This window comes from Triturus cristatus, chromosome 3_1 (genome assembly GCF_964204655.1).
Source record: "Triturus cristatus chromosome 3_1, aTriCri1.1, whole genome shotgun sequence".
NCBI lineage: Eukaryota > Metazoa > Chordata > Amphibia > Caudata > Salamandridae > Triturus > Triturus cristatus.
Genome location: NC_140583.1, coordinates 909,510,077 through 909,533,983, shown reverse-complemented (window position 1 = coordinate 909,533,983; position 23,907 = coordinate 909,510,077).

The window sequence follows — 23,907 nt, the reverse complement described above, 5'->3', positions numbered from 1 at the left end:
GAGGTGGGCGGGGCATCCAGCGAATCCCTGTCCTCCACCGTAAGGGAGGGCAGTGCGATGTCCCGAAGCAAGGCATGGGAATCTTCCTCCGAGCCGGGAGAAACCGGGGAGTAGACTTCGCGGAAATAATCCGCGAAGCAGGAGACAATGGCTTCCGGCTCAGTGACGCACACACCATCCACGCTCTCAATCAAAGGCACCACGCGGCTCGCTCTTTCCCTCTTGTCCAACCACGCAATCAATTTGCCAGCCTTGTCACCCACATCATACAATCGCCCCTGCTGCTCTCTACTGAGGCCCCTGGCCGCCTCCGTGACGAGGGCCCGATAGGCCGCCTGCTTTAAGTGCAAAACATGCAACTTGGCGTCTGTTACCTCGCTCCCCAGGTCACCCTCCAGTTCTGCAATCTCGGCCTCAACCCGGGTCACCTCCTCCCGCTCGCGCCGCCGGGCATTGGAAATAAAGGAGAGGGCCTCCCCTCTAAGAACCACCTTGAAAGCCTCCCACAGGGAGATGGCAGACGGGACCGACCCCACATTCTCATCGAAATAGCGCTGTAAGGATTTGATCAAGTCGGCACGAATGGTGGGGTCGCGCAAATACCATGCATTGATCGGGGCCACCCTGTCATCCCCCCTCGGGAAGACATCGAAATGCAACAACAATGGGGAGTGGTCTGAGATACCCCGTGCCAAATGGCGCACCTCCCCCACCCTCCCTGCCTGGGCCGCCGGGACAAGGATGTAATCAAGCCGCGAGAGGCTACCATGGGCCCCCGAGTGGAAGGTGTACTGTTGCAATACGGGATGCTTTAAGCGCCAGCAATCCACCAGGCCCAGCGTGTCTAAAAGGCCGGGCAGCCACGCCTGTGCCCGGGGGAGATCCCTAGGGGGATGGCGATCCATAGACCCAGAGGCAACCGCGTTAAAGTCCCCTCCAACCACCAACAGGCCACCCGGAAGGTCCAGAAGGAGGCGCCCCAGGTCCGCAAATGTAGTGGCTTGTAACCCAGGCGGGACGTACACTGATATAAAGATAAACACTCTACCCTCCATTCGTCCCACCAGAACAGTGTAACGTCCCCTCTCATCATGGCGCACCTCGTCAATCTCCAACGGGAGCGAGTTCTTGACCATAATACCCACCCCCCGCGAGCCCGAAGTGAAGCCGGAGTGGGCCGCCAAACGATATCCCCGCCGATTCATTGCATGAAAGGTGTTACCTATAAGGTGTGTCTCCTGCAGGAAGACAACATCTGGAGAAATACGTTTTAAATACTGCAGGACCACACCACGCTTAATCCTATCCCCCAGGCCGTTAACATTCCATGACAACACAATCAAATCCCTACCCCCCATCATACGTCAAAACAATCGGTCGCCCCCCACCGAGCATCTTAAAAACAACAAAACAGTTGCGGGTTTGCCTTGCGGTGCTAACAAACAACACACCCCCCCCACCCCCCGGTCCCAACAGAACTCCCCCCTCCCTGCACCCCTGCATGAGCCCAGACAGCCCCCCCAAAGTGCAGTGTGCCTGTCGCCCCATAGCTAAGTACTAACTAGTCCCCCCGAGGAGGAGGGAAGCCCCCAGCAGACCCCACCCGACCTCCCTGGGAGGGGAACATACGAAAGCAATATATGGTAAAGGAACAATATCCAGAGCAAGGCCTATACAGTCACCCCTCAATTCTGATCCGGCGGGCCCTCCCCGCCAGCCGCGCCCCCCCCACCCCGATCTCCAGGCAAAGTATCTAACCAGTCCCCAGCCACCTCGGGCCGGTCGAAGAAGTGCGTACGCCCATCCACCTCCACCCTCAGCTTAGCCGGAAAGAGCATTGAGTACTTGAGGTTTAGGTCCCTTAGGCGACGTTTAATACCAAGAAAGCTCTGTCGCTGCTTCTGGACCGCCGGAGTAAAGTCTGGGTAGAAGTGTACATCCATGTTGTCCAGCCTGACCGGTCCCTGTTGCCTGGAGGTCTGGAGGATGGCGTCTCTGTCCCGGAAATTAAAAATCCGGGCAATAATAGGCCGCGGCGGTGCACCGGTCTTAGGGCGGCCCCCAGGGACCCGGTGGGCACGCTCCACCGCAAAAAGCTTACTCAGCCCCCGGGGCTGGAGATGGGTCAGGATCAGTTCTTCCACGAAGAGATCTGCCGCCTCCGCCTCTCGGCCCTCCGGCACACCAATAATGCGAACATTGTTCCTCCGGGCCCGACCCTCGGAATCCTCCAGTCGCCGGTCCATCAGGGCGCTCGCCTGGCCAAGCCGGCGCACCTCCTTCTGGAGGGCCACCACGTCCGTAGTGAGGCTCGTTGTGGTGTGGGCCAGGGAGTCAACTCGGTCGTTCGTTTTTGACAAGTCTACCCTCACAAGGCCCACATCCACCAGGACCGAGTCAATTTTTTGCGCCAAGGTATCGAAACGCTGGTCCACTGAGGCCTTCATCTCTGCGATGGCGCCCATGACGTCCCGGAGGGTCAGATCCACCGGTTGGGCAGGCGCCTCCGTCGGGCCCACCAGGGATGACCGCGATGTCTCCGGAGAACCCTTCTGGAGCGTATAGCGATCCATACTATTGGCCTGGTGTGCCGTGCCACGGCGGGTTGTCTTCATCTTCGCCCGGTCGCCATCTTGTTTGGTGGACATGCTGGCCCTTCCACCGTCGTGCCAAGATCTCCAAACGGGCCGCCACACCAAATCACGGGTGTCAGGGGGGGGGGCGGGGGCGACCACCGGGCCGCGGGTCAACCCACCGCCGGCGGGTCAGCCGGGCACCTGGACAAGGCAACACCACCGCACCCCGCTCCGCAGCCCGACCCCGCCTGAGGCAAGGAGGGCGCAAAAGCGAAAGTGAAAGTGCGGGGTACGCGAGTCGCCCAGCCCCGCTCGCCGCTGTTATTCACTTCGTCCCCGGATCGCCCCACTACTCCAATCCGGGGGGCCGGCGAGGAGAAGGCCGCAACCTTCAATCGATGCTCCCACCGGTGTTCGGGGTCCGATTCGAGCCCAAAGAACGGGTGGCGCCTCAGCTCGGGTTCACCGACACAGTCCCCTCAACAAGGACAGGATATCGCCAGGATTAATTCAGGAGGTCGCGGAGGTCCTCGGGAGCCTCGCACCTACGCGGCCATCTTGGTTGCGCGCTGAGCTTGAGGGATTTTTACTGCGTACAAACAGCTATCTATTATGTTTCTATGAAATCCTCAGCCGGCCTGGCATTTTTTGTCTTTTTATACAAAAGATATGTAAAATAATAATTTTATCTCACTAGGTTGCATTTTAGCATTTTAGTATTATTCATTAACTTATGGCTTATCCCACTCTGGATACCTGGTTCAGTAATCTTCCTCATTGTCCGTGTGCTTTGTGACACAAAACAAAGTCCTATGCATTTTATGTTGTTTTTTACTTTATATTCCTCACATAGGAAGCGTTTCTTGGTTTAGGTGCCTCGTGCCATTGTTAGACACTATAAAACAGTGCTTGTTTATTGGCAAAAAATAGATACTCCTCACATCTGTTTTGCAGTGAGGAATTTTATTCAAAGTGCCTTAGGTTCTAGAAAGAGGTATCATCTAGCAACTGGTATCTAAAGAACAGGGAAAATGTAAGTGTTATTTGTTATGGCCATGGCTATTATTTGTGCCCCAATTTTATATTGTAACTATATTTTTAGATTTTTTCTTATTGACAAAAACATGTTTTATTGTACGTTTTATGAATTATGCTTTGATGGCAAGAATGTAAGCTAAATACATTTAATTGACTGACTGACAATAATAATATTGCTAAAAATAAGGATAAAAAATATTTTAAATCATAAACTTTTTTAATAACTAAAGACAAACAATAAATAAACTACACAAGAAAAAATAATAATACATTAAAACAACATTAACTTATTTATATAACCATATCAATTTACAATATATTTTCAATTAAAAATAAACACACTTAAAAAAGCAAACATTAGTGGAGGAAAATAAATATTACAACTCACATTAAAAATAAATGTAGTAAATTTAACATATCTAATATGTGAACAATACAACAAACCCACAAATGTGCGTATTTAGCAGTAAAATAGAAACATTAATTAGCATCTACCAAGAAAGGTAAAAACTAGCAAAATCTCATAAACCTGGGCAAAGACACTTTTAAAGTAAGTAAAATAAAAACAGTTATCAAAATATAACAACCCCTATACGTTAAACTTAAAACTAAACCCCTACCAGCCCCCAAATCTAAACACACCTGTATTATCAAAATGTAACTAAAACAAACATTTCCTCACCAATAGAAATAGAAAGCCCACCTGACTCAATTCTTGATGGCATCAGAGAGAAACAGAAGAAAATCAAGTACAACTTAAAGCACATATGTAAGTATTAAATGTAAAATGTTTATCAAAATTAATTCACTTTAAATGGTATGCTACTTTCTGACAGAGTGGCAGAACGAGACACATATATCAAATCACAGAAAGCTAAACAAATGCTTTCATACATGGGATACACATACAGCCAGGAAAGCAGAAGCATCAGTGTCTGCATTGGAAATGTACTAAACATTATGCAAATGCTTTTTTGGGATGGCTATAATGAAGAACTGTATTGTAATTAACATCAGAGAACACAACCACCCTCAAATGTAACAGAGATAGAGTATGGTGCAAACTTAAAGCTTTGAATGATTAAAGCACTGGTTTCTAAGAGCCCACTACAAATCTTTTAAAAGACATACTCCTTAAAGTACATTACAGGTCAGCTACCATCAATTCATATTTTAAAACGAGCAATATCACGAACTACAAAAAGCTACTAGTCAGATCCCTGCTGCCTCAGACAATACCAAGACATACATGCTCCAGAATACCAAAACACTACACATAATGAAGAACTCTTCCTCCGACACGACAACCATATCATAAATCATAACTGCAACTAAAAATAACCTCGTAAGACTAAGTCAATGTGAAACACGGATGATGGAACAGAACTTTTAAAATGTGCCCTCCACCATTCACACAGATATACACCACAAATGATGAATATCATAACACTCACATATTCCTCATTTCTGTACTGCTATTTAACAAAGTATAACTTACTATGAACCTTTTAACCAAATCAAAGAAAAATCTAACAACCACTCTCCACACAAAATTATAATAAACATTGAGCAGGCATTGATACTTAGACAATACTCTTATAAAGCCATGCAAGGCTGGTATTACTACTTCATACAAAGCATTTGGAAATATCTGCAAAGATTTGCTCTAATTTTAGAATACATAACAAACAGTTGGTTTCCTTTTGAAATTACAATGTTAATTGCTATGGTGAATGTACCTGTAAAAGGCATAGCTAACCCTACAAAATGCTACTAGAATCCCCATTTTACCAAGGAAATGAACAAAAACTAAGTCCACAAATGGACAATTTTGAAGACACTTGGGTTGGCAGACTGCATTGCTCTGGATACAGACGCCAACCCAAATTTGTTATACCATGATGGAATATCGACAGAAGCATCATTGCTCAACAAGCCAAAACGAACAACGTAGTGGAAGATTGGCTCAATGCTTTCCAAGCCACATTGGGAACAACCCAAAGCACAACCAACATTCTATAAATCCATAGAAACCCTCCAAAAAGAAGAAAGCTACAACCAACTAAGGATAGAACAGTCACTAATTCAAATTAAAATAATTTAGCAAACCAGGGAAATGTACGAAATGCTACTTTTAAAAATAAGACTCTTTGTAAACAACAAAAGAGTAGACTACCTAAAAATGATAGCTGTTAATATCATAAACCACCTACCTTCCAATACACTTACAACTAAAATAGAACAAAAACTAACACCAGTATATCAGAATCAATTTTAAATACATTTTAAATTAATTATTTTTATAAATCAGTCTTACAAGTTTTTTTACAATTAGCACTCATTAAAATGTATCTTTCTGTTTCTAAAACAAACAAGTTTATCAATTAAAAATCTTATAAATAAAAAAGACTTAATATGTCCAGGTGCAATAATAGAAGCCGGATTGAGAAAGTCAGTTAAAAAGGTTAGTGCAAGGAGGTTTTACAACCTCTAACTTTGCATGGCCCCACTAAGGGAGATGAGTTTTCTAAAGTGCTTTGGAGTATTTAACCTCCTTCACAGTATATGTCCTGCTACTTCCTTGGTTCTATGTCCTTGATCTTTTTCTCCACACTCCTGAAGAATTTTACCAGCGTACAGTTGAGTGTTAGGTCGGCCGGATTGAAACATGCATCTGCGGGCTCTCTGCAAGCTCTTATCCCTCTCTTGATGAACTCCTTGCATAGTATTTTCCGGCGTTTGTCTAAAGAGGCTTTGTAGAGGTACAGCGCATGAATGATGTCATCAGGTGTTTCACCGCAAAGCCTACATTGTTCTCCATAGTCTTTTCTTGCCATGGCGGATAGTGCTCTAATACGGCATTATCCCTAGCCTGATTTTTGGAAATTGATCCTTTGTCTGGATGCTGTAAGCTACTGCTAAATTGCCTTGAGAGGATATCTTCTTATAGTTACAAAGAGTTAACCAACCATGTCTCCACCTTGCAAAAGCTGCCTTGTCCTCCCTCTAAAAGAGATATTGATTTAATGTTTGTTTTTATTATTTTTTTCGGCTCATTTCGGCTCAGATTCTGTGCCCAGGCTACTGAGAGGTCCAAAATGGCAAGTGAACTTTGTAAATATGTCCTCATGGGTGATCTGTTCCTCCCTTGTATTTCCAGCCAAAAATGGTCACCCAGGGAGCCCTCTATTGCAGGTTTGAGGCTTTGGCAAACAGTTCACAAAAGCTGCATGTCTGCCCAGGGTTTGTTTAACTAGGCTTGACTTAAATCTGATTTGCGCTGGGGACACGTGCGCTGAGAGATGGAAAACTGCTTTATACATTTTTGAAACACTGAATTCAAGTGTCGTACTCTCCTGGCTTTTCAGAGCCTTGGTCCTGTATGCTAACGTAGGCAGGATTCTGTCTTGGGCCACCTGCAAGATTGAACTATATGAGGAGCACTTAATTTTCCTATGGAGCATTCCCAGGCCTTTCCTCTTAATTTCTTCCATTTGGGTGGCAAATCTCCCATTAGGGCCAAAAAGGACTTCCAGATACATATATACATCTATTTGTTCCACTTTTCAGGTACCAAAGCTCCAATTATGTTTTTCCAGCCTTTAGAAAGTAAGTGTTTTGTATTAATAATTAGCCCATTTTTGTTTACGTAATCCAAAGTTGTGTCCAGGACCCGCTGCAATCCAACCTTTGTCCTTCTTATCAAAACTAAGTCATGTGCATAGAGAAGGTTTGATGTCGTAAAACATCCTAGCTTTGGTGTATGACTATTTACTTTGTTTAATAAGAGTGGGAGATTCGAGAGAAACAGATTAAAAAGTGTCTGTAGGAGAGTAGGATCTGCTTCTTCTGATTACCCCCACTTTTTGCTGCTGTAACACTGTTTTTCGACTTTAGTCTGGCTGGGGCCCTGCTATTCAGGACCCCAGCCTAGCTGCTGCCTCTCTAAAGTGATTCCATGTACTTCAGGTACACCACAGATTGGATTCTGGGGTGTCCTCATAAGTCCCTAGCATGTGGTATACTATGTACCCAGGGCATAGGTACCCCAGAGGCCTACCAGGGGCTGAAGCATGTATTGTGCCACCCCTGGGAAGCCCTCCAAAATGACACCACAGGTCTGCTACTGCAGCCTGGGTAAGGTGGTGCATGCACCCCTTACTGAGGTATAGGTTCACTATATATCACCTATCACTGCACATAGAAACCTATCAGTCACCCCTATGGCAGGCCTTATCAATCCTGAAGGCAGGGTTCCTGGTTTTGTGTGAGAGGGTGCCCATGCATGAGCAGAGCCTCTCTGCAGCCTTCGGAATCTCTTCTCCGGGTTGTCTGTGATGCAGCCTGACCATATACTCTTAAGTGCATTATAACCAAACGGTAAATGCTAACTTTGGACTGGCTGCACGGAAACATGTCATGTTTGGTGTCAAACACCTTGGAATCATACCCCACACCAGTAACTGGTGTCAGAGTATGATCCCACCCTTCTAGAGGGAGAGACATGACAGCACCGGTATACCCGGTACCAACTTAAAAGAGCCCTGGCATCACAAAATGGATGCTGCGGCCACAGACACAAGTCTGGCCTCCTGCTGCTGACCGAAACTCTGGCAGGGGAGGCCTGGACAATAGGTTCCTGTCACAGGGAGGTGTCACCACCTTCCAGACAGGCTTTAGTGTATTGGGGCTGGGTGGGTGCACTCTGAGAGTGCTTTGAAGTCCTGTACTGGGGCACATTTGGTGTCCCTGTGCCTAGTCCAGCTCAAACCGGTTCAGGGGCTACCAGGCCCTGCTCTGGCGTGAAACTGGACAAAGGAAATGGGTGTAGCCACCCCTCTTTCCAAACCCTCCCATAGGTGGGTCCCCTGAGTTAGTCCAACCCCTTCCTTGGGTATAAGATAGGAACCCCTGGCAACAGGACTTTAGATATCCCTGGACAAAACTCTGAAATGGAATCCTGGAACTGCGAAGATCTGTTCAATGCCAGATGACTGAAGAATCTCCCTTGGAGTAAAGGAGTTACTCCCCTGCTTGGCAGGCACCAAAGACGCATCTGTCCAGTCTGCATCTCCAAAGCTCCAGCTGGACGCTGAAGACTTTGCAACACCAGAGGTAGATTTCCAGACTTCCCAGTGGCTGAACCATGTCCACAGCAAAGCTGAGACCTGTAACCCTCGTGGGTACCGTGGAACCAGAACCCCTGGACACCGTGCATCTTTGCATGTGCATCAGCTTCTCATCATCTCCTGAGGCTCTGCATTGGATTACTTGTAGCCCAGACCCCGAGCAGAGAATCCCCCGAAGATTGTTGGCTTAGTCACCCCGAGTGACCTGTGGGCCGCCATTTTGTGATTCCTCTCGAGGTCCCTTTGCGATCCCTGGTCCATCAACTAGTGGGTCCCTGTGAAGGTAACTCTGACTTTCCTTGGGTTTCCCTGGTTGCTTCAGACGTGCCCTCACTCCTCCTTGCTGGTGGAGTCCCTTGGACCTTGCTGGTCCTCAACGAAGCATTTCTTCACTTTCTGTGTGGGTTGCTGTTGCCAAGGCTTATTGTGTCCAATCCGGGCACCAATGCTGCAGCACTCGACATCCTTTGTGGGACAGCTCAAATCCAGCTCCTGATTGTCCTCAATGCCTCCTGGTCCTCGTGGCTGAAGAGTCAAGCTTCCCCTCATCTCACCTGAAGCACCCGACATTGGTGGACATTCGACTAACGTGCCTCTGATCACTGGCAAATGACCCAGACTCTGTCCCCTCTGCTTTCAGGTTCTTCACATGTTTGATCCAGGCTTGGATCTCTTCGGACACTTCGCATCTTCCCGGCAGCAGCAGTTCTTTGCCAGCTTCCATTGAAAATGACAACGCGACCCAACACCATTTGACACCTATGCACCCAGCTTCCATGGGTGAGGTAACTTGAGTACTCCAGTGCTCCTGTGCGTGTTGACCCTAGAACTGTCTAAGCCCAAAAGGGTTTGGTCCTAGTCCATCCCTAAGTGTCCTTTATCTTTAAAAACCTAACCGCGACTTTCCCCATAGAAGCTAACGGGAGCTCGCGGCTGTGTTCTCACACTGCACACAGCCCCCGTGGGTCCCCTGTGTCACTACCTTGGGTGGTTCCTTGGGGTCCCAGCGATCCTACAGGCTCTAGGCCTTGTGTCTAGTTAAGTCGTGGTTCTTATACCACTATTTTAGTATATGGTTTGGCTCACCCCTAGGGCCTAACGTGTATTTGTGCTACTTTACTGTAATATTTGAAGTGTAACTTATGTGTTTTGACCTCTAGCCTCATAAAGAGACTAGTTGGGTGGTTTAGTAATAAATACATATATTTTATATATATACCTGATATGGTCTCCTTTCATTTAGCCACTCAAGAGATTATAGACTGGTAAAACAAGCTGATTTACATTCCTTCAAGACTTAGGGGTCCATTAGGATGTCGGACGGTGGCACCACCCCAAGCAGCGGTCCTCACGTCCGTCATATTAGTATGGCCAAACATAGCCCATTTCCCGACTTCCGCGGTGCGACGCGCACCGCCATCAAAGTGCGCCCGCCACTGCGGCGGTGGGAGCCAATGGAGACCCTCCGCAGTGCGGAATGACGTCCGCCCCGCTGCACAAATTAGGATGACCCAAACAAGCAGACGCACTGCAGTGGACATACAGCCCAACCAGAGACGGCGGTAGCTCGACAGCGGAGCGCGAAACCAGAGTCCCGGTCACACCACCCGGTCACGACCGCCATGGATCCTGCTCTATACGTCTCTTCGGTGCTGTACCTGCTACATCACCAGGAACTACAGGACCGCCGCGGACGCCGCCGCAGGTACGCAATCACACAACACACAACACAGGGTCAAATTCCACATCAGACACCCTGGTGGGGACAGGGACACATCCACAAGGGCACCCACACATCACCCACCTGTCGCCAAGTCACCGCTCTGCATCCTGGACACACAGCTACCGCCACCATGCAGCAATGTCCCGGTCACGTCACCGCAGCGGCGAACACAAGGGAACACATGCACACAATGCAGAAGGCAGGGCCAGCGCCAGGCATGAGCAGGGCACAAAGACCACAGGGCCACACACCCTCCCACCACACACTAGCACACCCCATGAAGGCACATGCCATGTGCCCCTCCTCTGCACCCCATGCACATCAATAAGCCAGGTCAATACACACCCTGCACCACACAACCAGCAATCATGGAGACATACACTGCAGGAGTGGCTGCACAGGAACACACAACACACAGCACAGTAGCACAGGGCCATGGAAACACACACACCACCACAACACCACACTCAGGGAAACAAAAATGAGGACAAGCACCAAATGAACACATGCAATGAATTAACATCCAAATGGGGACACATCCTGCACAGTCACACATACAAACCACAGACTGACACACAGACACATACACACCCCACATGCCAACAGCAATGGAGTGTGAGAAGGTGGCTTGATATATACTGTCCACTAGTTCTAGTGGGCACCTTGTATCAGTCCAAACAACCCCTTATGGTGAATTGGTTAAAGACAACCTTTATTGAAAGCTATCCTAGTGGTAGCTATGGAGAGCATCCTTCAGGCTAAGTCTTGAAGGAATGTAAAGCAGCATGTTTTACCAGACTATAATCTCTTGAATGATCAAATGAAAGGACAACCACACCAGGTATATATTTAAAATATATGTATTTAGGTTAAACCACACCTCTCTAGTCTCTTTATGAGACTGGAGTTCGAAGTACTTAAGTTACAAGTTAGCAATCAACAGTAATAGCACAAAAACATGTTTGGGCCCTAGGGGCATACCAAACAATATACCAATAAAGTGGTATAAGAACCACGACTGAACTAGACACAAGCCCTAGGGCCTGTAGAATAGCTGGGACCTCAAGGAACCACCCAAGGTAGTGACACAGGGGATCCACGGGGGCTGTGTGCAGTGTGTAAACACAACAGCGGGTTCCTGTTATCTTCTATGGGCAATGTTGCTGTTGGAAATTTTGAGATTAGGGACACCTAGAATCGAGTCAGGACCAAACCCTTTTGGACTTAAGAAGTTCTAGGGCTAGCACCCACGGGAGCACCGGAGTACTCAAGTAACCTCACCCAGGGAAGCCGGGTGCATAGGTGTCTTTTGGTGTCGGGTCGCATCGTCGATTGCAATGGAAGCCTGCAAAGAACTGCTGCTGCCATGAAGAGGAGAAGTGTCCGAAGAGATCCAAGCCTGGATCTAGGATGGAAGGAACCTGAAAGCAGAGGGGACAGAGTCTGGGTCACTAGCCAGTGACCGAGGGCAGGATGGACCAATGCCCACACATGTCGGGTGCTTCAGGTGAGTTGATGGGTGTCTTGACTCTTCAGCCACGAGGTCCAGGAGGCGTCGACAAGTCCATGAGCTGGATTCGAGCTGTCCCACGAAGTCTGTCGAGTGCTGCGGTGTCGGCGACCATTATTGGACCCAACAAGCCTTGGCAACGGCAAGTCACAGGAATTCAGAGAAAGGACTGCGTGCAGACCAGCAAGGTCTGAGGGACTCACCCAGGGAAGGTAAGTCAGGGCACGTCTGGAGCAACCAGGAAAGCCCAAGCAGAAGAGGAGTTGCCTTCGTGGGGACCTACTAGCCAACAGGCTAGCGATCGCGAAGGAGCCTTGAGCGGTTGCACTTGAAACTGGCCCACGGGTCACTCGGGGAGTGGAGGCCAGCAATCTTCGGTGCAGGAGGTGCTCAAGGCTGGGGCTACTCGGAACCCAAAGCACAACTTCGAGGAAGTCCCAGAAGATAGTGTTGCTGCAAAAGTTCACGGAGCCCAGGGGTCATGGTTTCACGTCACCCACGATAGCCACGGGCCTTAGCTTTGCTGTGGACTCAGGGTAGCCTCGGAGAAGTCTGGAAATCCACCTCTGGGGATGCAGAGACTTCGGCGTCTGGCGGGAGCTTCAGAATTGCAGACAGGTCAGTTGCTTCTTTGGTGCCTGCCAAGCAGGGGAGTCACTCCTTGACCCCAAGGGAGATTTCTTCCTTCTTCTAGTCGAAATAGAAAGTCGAAGGTCCAGGATATATATTGCAGAGTTTCGTCCAGGGTAATCTAAAGTCTCCAGGACTGGGTTCCCATACTTATACTAAGTTTGGGGGTTGGACATACTCTAGGGACCCACCTATGGGAGGGTTTGGAAAGAGAGGTGGTTACACCCATTTTCTTTGTCTAGTTTTGCACCAGAGCAGGTAGCCCCTGCAACCGGTTTTAACTGGACTATGCACAGGGACACCAAATGTGCCCCCAGTGCAGGACTTCAAAGCACCAGAGAGTCCTCCCGCCCAGCCCCAATACACATCTGCCTGTCTGGGGAGGTGATTACACCTCCCTTCGACAGGAAACCTATTGTCCAGGCCTCCCCTGCCGGAGTTTTGGTCAGCAGCAGGAGGCCAGACCTGTGTCTGTGGCAGAGGCATCCATTTTGTGATGCCAGGGCACAAGAAAGTCCTACCGGGTTAGACCAGTATGAACATGTCTCTCCCTCTAGAAGGGTGGAATGCTACCCCCGCTGCCAGAACTGGCGGGGGGTAGTATTCCAAAGCGTTTGACACCAAACACGACATGCTTCCGTGCAGCCATCCCAAAGTTAGCATTTACTGCGAAGTTATACTGCACTTAAGAGTATATGGTCAGGCTGCACCACAAACAGCATCAGAGGAGATACTCCGAGCACTGCCGAGGGGCTCTGCTCATGTAGGGGCACCCTCTCACATGAAAACCAAATACACTGCCTTCAGGATTGTTAAGGCCTGCCATAGGAATGACTTATAGGTTTTATATGTGTGTGCAATGGTAGTGATATAGGTAGCCTATACCACTGTAAGGGGTGCAAGCACACCCTTACCCAGGCTGCAGTAGCAGACCTGTGGTGCCCTTTTGGAGTGCTTCCCAGGGGTGGCATAATACATTCTTCAGCCCCTGGTAGGCCTCTGAGGTACCTATACCCTAGGTACATAGTATACCATATACTAGGGGCTTATAAGGCACTCCAGAATCCAATTAGATATGTACCTAATGTACATGCAAACCATTTTAGAGAGGAAGCAGCTAGGCTGTGGTCCTGATTAGCAGGGCCACAGCCAGACTAAGGTAAAAAAACACAGTGAAACACCAGCACAAAGTGGGGGTACCCATGTGAAGCAGATCATACTCTCCTACACAATCCCCCCCCACAAACGCAGGGACATTAAACTAACCTTGACTAGTTGAGTCTTCATGTTCTAAGGGGAAATACCTAGAGAGTCCATCTGCATTGGCATGGTTACTCCCAGGTCTATATTCCACTGTAAAGTCCATCCCCTGTAGGGAAATGGACCACCTAAGCAGTTTGGAATTTTCACCCTTCATTTGTTTGAGCCATAAGAGGGGCTTATGGTCTGTCTGAACAAGGAAGTGAGTACCAAACAAGTATGACCTCAACTTCTTCAGAACCCAACCACAGCAAAGGCCTCCCTCTCAATGGCTGACCAAGGTTTCTCTCTAGGGGTCAACCATCTGCTTATGAAAGCTACTGGCTGATCCTGACCTTCATCATTCAATTGTGACAGTGCAGCCCCTACCCCCAATTCAGATGCATCTGTTTGGACAATGAACTTCTTGGAGTAGTCAGGACTCTGCAGAATGGGAGCAGTGCACATGGCCTGCTTCAGGTCATCAAATGCTTTTGACAGCTAGCAGTCCACTGAACCTTTTTGGGCATTTTCTTAGAAGTTAAGTCATTCAGGGGTGTCACTATTGATCCATACCCCTTGACAAATATCCTATAGTACCCATTCAGGCCTAAGAAGGCTCTCACCTGAGTCTGGGTAGTTGGAGCAACTCAGTCCATTATGGTCTGGATTTTGCTCTGTAATGGTTGAACCTGGCCTCCACCTACAAGGTGGCCCAGGTACACAACCCGACTCTGCCCTATCTGGCACTTAGTAGCCTTGATAGTTAGGCCTGCTTTTTGCAGGGCTTCCAAAACATTCCTCAGGTGGACCAGGTGATCCTCCCAGGTGGAGCTAAAGACAGCAATATCATCTAGATATGCTGCACTAAAGTCTTCCAGGCCTTTAAGGACTTTATTCTCCAATCTTTGGAAAGTGGCAGGTGCATTCTTCAAATCAAAGGGCATTACCACAAATTGATAGTGCCCACTAGGGGTAGAAAATGCTGTCTTTGGCTTTGCATCATCAGCTAGTCTGATCTACCAGTAGCCAGCTGTTAGGTCAAATGTGCTTAGAAACTTGGCTGAGGCCAAAGTATCTATTAGCCAGACCCCCCAGGATTTCGCGATTTCGCGATTTGCAAAAAAATCGCGAAATCGGCACTTTTGTAAAAATGCCGCGATTTTTACAAAAGTGCCCGCGAAATCCTGGCATCCTGGCGGCATCCCACCCCCATCCAGCAGCAGACAGCAGATCACGCGCCTCTCTTCCTCTTCTATTGTTCTATTGGGCCAGTGGCTCTTGCCACGGGTCCAATAGACCAATAGAAGGGGGTTAAGGGGGGGTCCTCACAGCAGGTAGTGCTGACGACTCGATGACGACGCGACTCACCTGGTCTGGAGCGGCGCTGCTGGTCTGGATCGTCATTGTATCGTTGTCTGGCTGGTGGTGGATCGTCGGATCATCGTCGTCGTCGTCTCGGGAGGCCCAGAGGCCCAGGTAAGCTGCTGTGAGCTGGGAGGCGTCTCTCGCCCTTAACATTTGCTTCCACAGGCAATAAAAGTGAAGGATTGACCCGTGCTGGCCGCCGCAGCAGAAGGGCTGTAGATTGTATATAGTTATACGTTGCACTCTGATTCAGGGCCGGCTTTAGGGTGCTGGCTTCCTGGGGGCTCCGTCAATTAAAGTTTATTAGGCTTTTGAAGCACCTGCCGCAGCGTTTCTTTCCGCGAGCAATGGCCAGGCCTCACATAAATGTCAAGATAACTCCTGTGATTAATTATCTTCCTGGATAGAGAGCAGCATTTTGTGTAGTTCAGGGTTTGACTTGGGTGAAGTTAGTGCAGAGGGTTCTGTGCCTGCTGCAAAGAACGTGTACCAAGTAGATTACAGAATGCGTAGGATGTAAACAGATCAGCAGGTTACTGCTTTCAAAAGAGACATCCTTTTGTTACTTGCAATTTATAACTTAAAGTCCTAATATAGAACAGCAAGCTATTACCTTTCATCCCAGAACTGCATACACACCGCAAAGTATACATTATTAGAACATTGATTGATCCACTTATTTTAACTTTACAAATATCTTTAAAATATCTGTGTGTATATAAACATGGACCTGACCCATTAAGGCTACCTGACCAGCATGTAAACCCCCCACTTTTAATCAGCATCACCACAAAAGGCCCTAAGCCATGCCCATTTCTTATAGCCATTTACAAAAACCTAAGGCCTACCAACAGGTCTGGCTCGCTACCCACCTTTCGCTGAAGAGGCCCTATATCCTCTTGGCCTAGCCCTAAATGTCACTTTACCCTGCCCCGTCTTAAACCACAACCAATCAAACCCTGTTTTAATCTGGCACCCAGGGCCGGCTCTAGGGCGGTGCGAGCGGTGCTACCGCACCGGGTGCTGGCTTCCTGGGGGCACCATACTTGCAAGTTTATTATGTTTTTAAAGCACCTGCTGCCGGGTTCCTTTTCTCCGGCAATTACCAGGCCTCACAAAAATGTAAAGTTAACTCTTGTGATTAATGTTCTTCGTGGAGAGAGATTAAAGTTTTGTATAGTTAATGTTTTGACTTATGTGAAGGTAGTGCAGAGTGTTAATATGCCTGCTGCAGAAACGTGTACCATGTAGATTACAGAGTGCATATAATGTAAATAGATCAGCAGGTTTTCTGCTTTTAAAAGAGATGTCCTTTTGTTCTTTGCAATTGATAACTTAAAGTCCTAATATAGAACAACGAGGTATTAACTTTCATCAAAGAGCTGCATACACACTGCAAAGCAAACATTAGAGCATAGATTAATGTTGCAAAAAGGGTTTCTTTGGGTAGAAATCGATTCTTTTTATTAAACAAAACTCCCAACTATGCTGTTTATGTCCTATTTTTAGTCTTGAAGACAAACAAAGTCTCTACATTGTAAATAAACCAAATATACATAGCTTCATGGTGTTAAATAACTCAAAAAACAAAGAGATCTGTGTTTGGTGTAGGATAAACTGCCAAAGAAAACGCCGCTAAATTGCTGCTAAATTCCCATATTTGTGCCGCTAAATTTCCATATTTGTGCCGCTAAATTTGCTAATCCATGCCGCTATATCCTGGGGGGTCTGATTAGCTCATCTGCCCTGGGGATGGGATGGGCATCACTCCTAGTGACTGCATTGAGACCCCAGTAGTCTACACAAAACCTAATATCTCTTTTCCCACCACTGGTGTGAGGTTTAGGTACCAGGACTACTGGAATAGCCCAAGGGCTAACTGAGGGTTCAATCACACCCAAATCCAACATCTTTTGTACTTCTGTCCTTATACAGTCCCTGATATGGTCAGATTGCCTGTAGATCTTATTCTTCACAGGTAGACTGTCCCCAGTGTCCACTTCATGAGTGCACCAGGTGGTCTGACTTGGAGTCAGAGAAAACATATGTCTAAACTGGCTGAGAAAGATTCTGCAGTCAGTTTGTTGCTGGGCAGTGAGGCTGCCTGCCAAGGCTACACCATCAACTGACCCATCATCAGGGTTCTGAGAAAGCAGATCAGGGAGTGGGTCACTCTCTTCCTCCTGTCCTTCATCAATAGCCATGAGCAAGCCCATGTCTGCCCTGTCAACATATGGTTTAAGACTGTTGACATGAAGTACCCTGTGGGGACTCCTAGGGGTTCCAAGGTCTACCAAGTAGGTAACCTCCCCTTTCTGTCTGTTCAACAATTGTATGGGGGCCTCTCCATTTGTCCTGGAGGGCTGCTGGAGCCACAACACCCACACTTTCTGTCCTGGCCGATAAACAGTTAGTACAGCCTTTTGGTCATGCCAGGCTTTTTGCAGTTCCTGACTAGCCGCAAGGTTTTTGTTTGCCTTTTTCATGTACTCAGCCATCCTGGGGCGGAGACCAAGTACATAGTCCACTATGTCTTGCTTTGGGGGCTTGAGAGGTAACTCCCATCCTTCCTTGACCAAACACAATGGACCCCTGACAGGGTGACCAAACAAAAGTTCAAATGGGCTGTAACCAACCCCCTTTTGAGGCACCTCCCTGTATGCAAATAAAATGCAGGGCAAGAGTAGGTTCAATTTTCGCCTAAGCTTCTCTGGGAGTCCTTTATCATGCCCTTTAAGGTTTTGTTGAATCTCTCAAGTAAACCATTGCATTGTGGGTTTAGGGTGTGGTGAACTTGTAGTTCACTCCACACTCCCTCCACATAGCAGTCAAGTAACTAGACATGAAGTTTGCACCCCTGTCAAATACTTCCTCCTTAGGAAAGCCTACTCTTGAGAACACAATCAAGATAGCTCTTTCCACCACAGGTGCTGTAGTGGTCTTTAGGGGAATTGCCTCTGGGTACCTGGTGGCATAATCCACCACCACCAGTATAAATATGTGCCCAGATGCTGTTTGGGGATCCATGGGACCAACAATGTCAATCCCTACCCTTTCAAAGGGCACCCCCACCACAGGTAGTGGTATTAGGGGGACCTTTGTAGTGCCACCTGCTTTGCCACTGGCTTGGCAGGTTACACAAGAGCGACAAAACTCCTTTGTGTCTTCAGACATGTGGGGCCAGTGAAGGGGAGGGACAATTCTGTCCCATGTCTTGCTCTGGCCCAGGTGTCCTGCTAGGGGAATATCATGGGCTAGTGTCAATAGGAAACCCCTAAACTCCAGAGGTATAACCATCCTCCTGGATGCACCGGGCTTGGGGTCTCTACTCTCTGAGTAAAGGAATCCATCATCCCAATAAACTTTATGGGTGCCACTAGCATTCCCAGCAGCCTCATCAGCAGCTTGCTGTCTGAGGGGTTCAAGAGAGGGGCAGGTTTTCTGAGCCTGGCTCAGTTTAGACCTGGAAGGGCCCCCTGTCCCCAAGAACTCAACCTGGTCAGGTTCAAGCTCATCTGGGACAGTTCCTTCTTCAGGCTCAAGATCATCTCCCTGAGGAGACTGATCAGCATTCTGAGTCAGGTGGGAAGGCACTGCCTTAATCCTACTGCTCCTCCTCTTGGTAGGCGCCTGGTCCATTTTTGCAGAATCCAGGGCCTGTCCAGCTTTAGACATTTTGGCCTGTGACCTAGTCACAGCAAAGACATGAGCAGGGATCCCTAACATTTCTGCATGTGTCCTTAGCTCCACTTCAGCCCAAGCTGAAGTCTCTAGGTCATTGCCAAGCAAGCACTGTACTGGTAGGTCTGCACTTACCACAACATTCTTAAGGCCAGTTACCCCTCCCCAGGAGAAGTTAACAACTGCCAGAGAATGGTCTGTTCTGACATTGCTAGCATTGGTCACTTGGTACATTTCACCAAGTATAATCTGCCCAGGATCCACAAGACCTTTTGTCATCATTGTGACACTTGCTCCTGTGTCCCTGAATGCCCAAGCTTCTACTCCATTTATCAAAGGCTGCTGTCTGTATTTGCCCAGGTTACAGGGACTCACAAAGGGGGACATATCCATGCCCCATCACTGACAAGCACAGTCTGAGTTGGAACTCTGACTAGGCCAGAGTCCATTTCAGAGCCCAGGGTAAACCCTACTACACCCTTATTCTGTGTTTTACCACCACCAATTGTAACTGCACTAGGGGGAGCAGGTGCCCTAGGAGCATTGGTGGTGGGTGGAGTATTTTCTTTGGACTTGGTGCAGTCACTCGTCCAGTGAGTTTTCTGCTTACAGATTTTGCACCAAGGTTTCTTTTGGCTTTTACCCTTACTTGACTGTGACTCCCCATTAGAAGAAGATTTTGGGGGCCCTGGAGAAGACTTCTGGTCTTTGCCCTTTTCCCCACCCTTGTCAGAGTTCTTGGAATCTTGCTTTTTTGGGTCACCACCTTGGTTCTGTACCTTCTGCCTCACCCTGGTTCTGACCCAGTTGTCTGCCTTCTTTCCCAATTCTTGGGGAGAGTCTACCAGGTACTGGTGCAACAGCTGATTTTGACAGTTATTAAGAATCTGCTCCCTCATTATCTGATTGTACAATCCTATGAAGTCACACACTTTACTGCCCAGTAACCAACCTCCCAGAGCCTTAGCAGCACAGTCAACAAGGCCAATCCAGTCTTGATTTTGTGCTTTTGGGGTATCTCTGGACTTTAACCTGTATTGTTCAGTGGTTAGGCCAAACCCATCTATTACAGCACTTTTCAAGACCTGGTAATCATCAGCATCCTCTTCTCTTACAGTGAGGAGCTTGTCTCTACCTTTGTCTGCAAAGGAGAGCCATAAGATTGCTGCCCACTGACCTTGAGGGACCTTCTGTACTTTACAGGCCCTCTCCAAGGCAGTTATCCATTTGTGGATGTCATCCACACTCTGGTAGGGAGGGACAATCTTACTTAGGTGTCTATGGTCATAAGATCTCTCCCTATCTCTAGGGAAATTGCTGCCACCAAGGGACTCTAGTCCCTCCTTTTTACTAGCTCTGTAGAGCTCTAGGGCTTCCCTATCTAAGGCCATCTGCTGCTTTCTGAGGTTGAACTTGTCTTGCTCATACTTCAGCAGTCTCTCTCTCCTCCCCTGGGAGGTTTCCCTCCCTCTGTGAGAAGAGACAGATGTCCCTATAGAGGAGTTAGACTGGACAGATTCCCTTGACAGAGATCTATCCCTTCTAGCCCTACTTTCAACTCTACCTGGAGGAATAAAGGAAGGAGCATTGTTGTCATCCTCCTCATCCTCATCCAGGAGAGCTGGGTTCACCAGATGATGATCATTGTCATCATTCTGGTCAGCATTAGAGGTAGGGTCAGGGGAATTGCTACCCCTAGGCCCACCCTAACTTGATGCCCCACTCACACTGTTTACCCCATTAGGCCCACTAGGCCCTGTGATATCATCCAGCTTAAGTATCTTTATGAGATGCTGGGTGGATGGGCTTTTGCCTGTCTTCAGCTTCCTAATGGAACATAAGGCCCTAAGCTGAGCAAAGGAGAGATCCTCATATTTATAGGGAAGGAGCTCACTGGCTCCTGGCAAGGACCCACTGGTTCCTGGCTGGTTAGACATTACTAAGGTGGTGTGGTGTATTGTACTACCTACACTAGTGTGGCCTACTAAACTCTCTTGAGTTGTAGAAAGGGTGTGCTATCCCTTAACACACAACTCTAAGTTCAGTAGAACTTATTGTAGCTAAACTTGATATTATATGTACCTAAGGTACCTTTAGTGGTTTTCAGTTGATCAATTCAATTGAGATTATCTGGTAAAACAATAGCAAGCTGGAATCCCACACGCTGCACACAAATGTGAGAAGGTGGCCTGATAAATGCTGTCCACTAGTTCTAGTGGGCACCTTGTATCAGTCCAAACAACCCCTTATGGTGAATTGGTTAAAGACAACCTTTATTGAAAGCTATCCTTGTGGTAGCTATGGAGAGCAGCCTTCAGGCTAAGTCTTGAAGGAATGTAAAGCAGCTTGTTTTACCAGTCTATAATCTCTTGAATGATCAAATGAAAGGACAACCACACCAGGTATATATTTAAAATATATGTATTTAGGTTAAAACACCACCCTCTAGTCTCTTTATGAGTAACCCTGGGCGTAGTGGGGCTACGCGGAGCATCATGTAGTGGGGCCAAATTTACGCACACTCGCGCACTCCGCGTAGCCCCACTACGCGCCACCCTCCTCCCTCCCGCCCTCTTTTAAAATCACTTAAAATGTTTAAAAGTACGAAAAATGACTTACCTGAGCTGCGGCGTCCCGGGGCTCCCTCTTCCTGCTTCATCTGCAACTTCTTCCTCACAAATGCGCATGCGCGGGCGCCCGCGCATGCGCAATTGTGAGGAAGAAGTCGGCGATAGAGCAGGAAGAGGGAGCCCCGGGACGCCGCAGTTCAGGTAAGTCATTTTCCTTACTTTTAAACATTTTAAGTGATTTTAAAATGAGGGCGGGCGGGTGGCGGGCAATTCTGCTCCGCCGTGGCGTGTGCGTAGCCTGCCTGCTACGCCTACTTTGTGGACCACGAAGTAAGCAGCACTACGCACACTCCGCGGGCGGTGCGGAGCACTACGCCCACACTTTATTTATGAGGCTGGAGTTCGAAGTACTTAAGTTACAAGTTAGCAATCAACAGTAATAGCACAAATACATGTTTGGACCCTAGGGGCGTACCAAACCATATACCAATAAAGTGGTATAAGAACCACAACTGAACTAGACACAAGGCCTAGTGCCTGTAGAATCGCTAGGACCCCAAGGAACCACCCAAGGTAGTGACACAGGGGACCCACGGGGGCCGTGTGCAGTGTGTAAACACAACCGCGGGTTCCCGTTATCTTCTATGGCAATGTCACGGTTGGAAATTTAGAGATTAGGGACACTTAGAATGGGACCAAACCCTTTTGGACTTAAGAAGTTATAGAGCTAGCACCCACGGGAGCACCAGAGTACTCGAGTTACCTCACCCAGGGAAGCCGGGTGCATAGGTGTCTTTTGATGTCGGGTCGTGTCGTCGATTGCAATGGAAGCCTGCAAAAAACTGCTGCTGCCGTGAAGAGGAGAAGTGTCCGAAGAGAACCAAGCCTGGATCTTGGATGGAAGGAACCTGAAGCATAGGGGACAGAGTCTGGGTCACTAGCCAGTGACCGAGGACAGGATGGACCAATGACCACAGATATCGGGTGCTTCAGGTGAGTTGATGGGTGTCTTGACTCTTCAGCCACGAGGTCCAGGAGGTGTCGACGAAGTCCACAAGCCGGGTTTGAGCTGTCCCACAAAGTCTGTCGAGTGCTGCGGTGTCGGCAACCAGATTGGACCCAACAATCCTTGGCAACGGCAAGTCACAGGAATTCAGAGAAAGGACTGCGGTGCAGACCAGCCAGGTTTGAGGGACTCACCCAGTGAGTGTAAGTAAGGGCACGTCTGGAGCAACTAGGAAAGTCCAAGTAGAAGAGGAGTTGCCATCGTGGGGACCTACTAGCCAACGGGCTAGCGTTCGCGAAGGAGCCTCAAGTGGTCGCACTTGAAACTGGCCCACGGGTCACTCGGGGAGTGGAGGCCAGCAATCTTTGGTGCAGGAGGTGCTCAAGGATGGGGCAACTCAGAGCCCAAAGCACAACTTCGAGGAAGTCCCAGAAGATAGTGTTGCTGCAAAAGTTCACGGTGCCCAGGGTCACGGTTCCACGTCACCCACGATAGCCACGGGCCTCAGCTTTGCTGTGGACTCAGGGTATCCTCGGTGAAGTCTTGAAATCCACCTCTGGGGATGCAGAGACTTCGGCGTCCGGCAGAAGCTTCAGAATTGCAGACCGGTCAGTTGCTTCTTTGGTGCCTGCCAAGCAGAGAAGTCACTCCTTGACCCCAAGGGAGATTTCTTCCATCTTCTAGTCGAAATAGAAAGTTGAAGGTCCAGGATATATATTGCAGAGTTTCGTCCAGGGTAATCTAAAGTCTCTAGGACTGGGTTCCCATACTTATTCTAAGTTTGGGGGTTGGACATACTCTAGGGACCCACCTATGGGAGGGTTTGGAAAGAGGGGTGGTTACACCCATTTCCTTTGTCCAGTTTTGCACCAGAGTAGGGGCAGGTTGCCCCTGCAACCGGTTTGAACTGGACTATGCACAGGGACACCAAATGTGCCCCCAGTACAGGACTTCAAAGCACCAGAGAGTGCTCCCGCCCAGCCCCAATACACATCTGCCTGTCTGGGAAGGTGGTTACACCTCCCTTCGAAAGGGAACCTATTGTCCAGGCCCCTCCTGCCGGAGTTTCGGTCAGCTGCAGGAGGCCAGACCCGCGTCTGTGGCAGAGGCATCCATTTTGTGATGCCAGGGCTCAAGAAAGTCCTACCGGGTTAGACAAGTGTGAACATGTCTCTCCCTCTAGAAGGGTGGAATGCTACCCCCGCTGCCAGAACTGGCGGGGGGGGGTTGTAGTCCAAAGCGTTTGACACCAAACACAACATGTTTCCGTGCAGCCATCCCAAAGTTAGCATTTACCGCGAGGTTATAATGCACTTACGAGTATATGGTCAGGCTGCACCACAAACAGCATCAGAGGAGATACTTTGAACGCAACTGAGGGGCTCTGCTCATGCAGGGGCACCCTCTCACATAAAAACCAAGCACTCTGCCTTCAGT